The sequence below is a fragment of the Drosophila eugracilis genome, unplaced genomic scaffold (assembly GCF_018153835.1).
Source record: "Drosophila eugracilis isolate 14026-0451.02 unplaced genomic scaffold, ASM1815383v1 contig_877, whole genome shotgun sequence".
In the NCBI taxonomy this organism is placed as follows: Eukaryota; Metazoa; Arthropoda; class Insecta; order Diptera; family Drosophilidae; genus Drosophila; species Drosophila eugracilis.
Genome location: NW_024573786.1, coordinates 22,619 through 26,706, shown reverse-complemented (window position 1 = coordinate 26,706; position 4,088 = coordinate 22,619). Strand labels below are relative to the sequence as shown.

Sequence of the window (4,088 nt, the reverse complement as noted above, 5' to 3'; positions counted from 1 at the left end):
AGCCGGGACACAATAATGTGTTTCTCTAGAGGAATACCAATCAAGGGCTTTGGCTGGGCGGTTGGTTTACCCACGCTACCAGAGGGTACCGGTAAACCGGACCCTAAGTTCCTCTGGTGAATCAAGGGTAAATTCTTTTGGGCTTGTAGAACCTTTGGCACGGAAGCCAGAGTCAGAACGACCCAAAGCATCCGGAATGGTGGCTGAGTTAAACCCTGCACATTTGGAGTGCGCAATGTTATCACACAGCCAACAGCGGACGCTTACTTGGTCAACCGACACAATTTTACTGCATTTTTTAATGCAACAGATAATATCGGACATTTTGGCAAATAATTAATAAAATGTAAACCACTGTGCCAGAAAAATATTATAGGGAAGAAGAAAGGGAGTTTGAGAGAAACAGTTAGGGGCAAGAGAGTGGTTTGACCTTTTGCCAATACCATTCTGTATAAAAAATGTTTCAAATTTAACATTATTTCGTTATTTATTACAAAATTAATGTTATAAGTCCTTACTTGGCCACCTCATTTATAAAACTTGCCCTCTATAGTTTGAGTCAAGGATTGCACTAGTAACGAGTTCAAGATCTGGATAATATTTTGAAATTGGGTTAAGAAGTAACTGCTATCAGATAGTCTTCTTCTTGTGTTTTCATTACATTACGGAATCAGAAATTATAAAATTTTACGTTTACTAAAATTCGTTCCTAACTTTAACAATTTTATGCGCATTACACTAAAATTCCATCAAAATCTTCCTTGATCTTGGGAAACCTGTTTTTTTAAGAGGTAAGGTAATAAAATTTTTTACTTTTGGAAGAAACTTTTTATTTAGAACCAGTTAAAAATATTTTTCAGCTTTCGTTTCACGCATATTAAGATAATTTTTTTTCTTTAAAACCTACGCACATTGAATGTATTATTATTGTATTATTTTTATGTAACTTATGTAATTTTTTTTTTATTATAGCTTTGGCTCTGTGTGACTGGTCACAACTGCAACAAAGGCGAAGAAACTTAGCACGACGACATTGTTCTCCTCGAGAAGCATCCTTCTACTTTAACAAGATTTATCAGATAGGAAGCATTGAAATTGATCAGTTATTGGACCAGCTAAATAAAAAATCTCTAGGAAATAAAATCGACATAAAACCATTAATTCTAAAAGCTAGCGCCAATATGTTCTGTCAATATATGTATTCAGTTCGGTTTAATTATACAGATAAAGATTTTCAAAAAGTAATTGAATACTTCGATGAAATCTTTTGGGAAATTAACCAGGGCTTTTTATTTGATTTTTTACCTTGGCTGATTCCATTTTATCCAACTCACTAAAAAAAATAATCCACTGGTCAACTAATATATGATAATTTATTTTAGATAAAATTGTCGATTGTCGAGAAAGTAAAATAAACTTAGAGGAACCCGACAAAGATTTCCCTGATGCTCTGCTAAAAAGTCTAAGAGAAGACCAGAATATGTCCCGTAATACAATAATTTTTATGTTAAAAGACTTTATTGGAGGGCACACAGCAGTTGGGAATTTGGTAATGTTGGTTCTGGCATACATAGCTAAAAATCCTATAATTGGTGAGCTTATAAAGCAGGAGGTAGATTTTTATTCGAATTATGGAGTAAAGAGTATTAGTCTTTATGATACGAATAAAATGCCTAACCATGGCGGTAATTTTAGAGGTTCTACGATATTCATCATCTCCTTCCTCATGTAGCAATGGAAGACACAGTTTTATCGGGATTTGGTGTTACCAAGGGGACAATCGTTTTTATAAATAATTTTATATTAAATATATGCGAAAATAACTGGAAATAATCTGATTAATTTTAGCCGCAGCGGTTTCTAGATAAAAAGCATACACATAACAGGGCCAATATCTTGGTGGGGCCAGACTCCAGTGCAAGGCTTTACAAAAAAAGAGACAAACGGTTTCAATAAGTTAGGCAAAATTACAAAAAAAATTACAACAATTTAAATGATGGATATGTTTTTCAGCTTAAGAAATGTGCACATGGCTTGGAAAAAATCTGGTTCGAGGGTTCGGATTTCTTTTACTTGTCTATATTATAAAAAATTACAATGTGAACAGTGCGGACTTTTCAAAAATTAAATTTCAAAAATCCAGTGTGGCCCTGCCAAAAATGTTTTCAACTATTATTGCGCCCAAGAAAATAAATAGTATATTATATGTTGTAACCCAACTTTTTTTTTTCTTTTGTAAAAAGTTTATATTTATTCAGAATTAACAGGTATTCTGCTACCTATGTGGCAGCTTGAGCAGGTTTTAAATATAGGGGATAACAAAGATAACAAAGGTTACAATACAATACAATACAATATTTCTATACATTTACAGTTTAAATTACAGCAGACTTCAAAGGTGTTAAATATATCTTAATGGGAGATCGTGTGGGTGGTATCTTTTAAAGTCTTCTTCTTGTTGGTCTCCAAATTAGCCTCTTCGCCAGGGAGTTAGGATAACCGCTGTGTCGTCAACATATGTTGCGATTAGCATGTCATCATCGTCAACTTCAGTGCAACTCCAGGAATCTAACATATCTGACGTATACTGTGAGTAAAGTGTCGGGCCTAGTACACTGCCTTGGAGTACACCCGCTGAGATTGGACGTTTTGACGACTTTTCACCATCGACAACAACACTAAATTTCCTATCCGATAAAAAACTCTGTAAGAGGAGGAAAAGCTGCGGCGTTAGTAGTATCTTTAGCTTGCTTAGGTGGCCGTCGTGCCATACCCTGTCAAAGGCTTGTTGGATATCCATAAACACAGCAACTGTGTAGATTTTGCTTTCCATGGCTTCCAGAGCGAAATTAATCACGCGATGAAGCTGTTCAGGGGTGCCGTGAAACCAAACTGCCACCTTGGAATAGCTCTGCTCACACTTTCAAGCCTTATAATCCGATCCAGTATTACTCTTTCCATAATTTTGCCCAGTCCAGGTCTTAGACTTATTGGCCTGTATGCGTCTACTTCGGTGGGTTGCTTTCCAGGCTTCGGAATTATTGTGATAATAGCACTTTTCCATGTACTTGGGCAGTGACTCAGCCTTTAACAACAGAACTATAAACAGAAGTGCTTTTGTGGAAAGAGCGTTTTGTTGTCTATAAGGTCCTCGCCTGGTGCCTTTTTGTTTTTCAGCTTTCCGATCTGTGTCACAACTTCTTCTAGGGTAACAGGCTTTGTGGGAAGAGCCATTAGAAAAGGCCTGTCCAGACGCATTTAAACAAGCATTTGATTTTCCATAGGAGCTAGGTTTAACGGCTTGAATCTGTCCTCTAGGTTGTCAGCAAAGATATTTGCTTTCTGCTGACTGGAGCCACACCAACCACCATCTGGATTTCTGATTGTAGCTTTTGGAGTATCCTGTCTCTTAAATCGATTCGTGAGCTTCCAAAGAGAGTAGTTAGTCGATGCATCTAGACTCGCATTTTTCAACATATGGTCAATTTAATCCAACTTGTTCCTTTTCAAGACTAAATCGATTTGAAAGTCTCTTGTAAATGTTGTAGACGCGCACTTATCCTGTTCTTGTGTATTCTCGACGAACTCTTCTTTTCAGCTCTATGAGTACCAATGCCTTTTTTTGGGAGCAAATTTCTATTTTGGTCTGGAGGTTGCCTTTGGTTTGGGGTAGCAGCCCTCGCAGCAGTGTATATTTGCTCCATAAAAAGCGTTACCGCATCTTCAAGCTCATCTGGATGGCTATTACAGTAATTTATGCTTCTGTCTAGAGTTTCCTTAAGTTTTCCAACTGAGGAGCCGTGCGGTAGAAGTGGTTTCCGTTTGGCCTTGTATTGAGGAGTTTGACTAAGCGTTGCAACTATTGACAAATGGTCCGAGGATAGCTCGTATTTTGTTTCGACCGAGAGTTTGTTGAGTTGTATTCCATTTACGATGAAAAAGTCAAGAGCTGTTGGCGTAAGCCTTGTATTGTCAGAATAAAATTTGGGTTGCCCAGTAGCTAGAATTTTACTAGAGCTAGAAGCTATGGCCTCTGGAAGACGCTTTCCTCGACAACAAGACCTTAAATTGCCCCACCATTGATGCTT

The 4,088-nt window shown here is 37.2% G+C and overlaps 1 pseudogene; it reads left to right on the top strand.

Annotated features, from left to right (window-relative positions):
- Positions 1-493: 493 nt before the first annotated feature.
- On the top strand, positions 494-1,956 carry LOC108113319 (annotated as a pseudogene).
- The last annotated feature ends 2,132 nt before the right edge of the window (positions 1,957-4,088 follow it).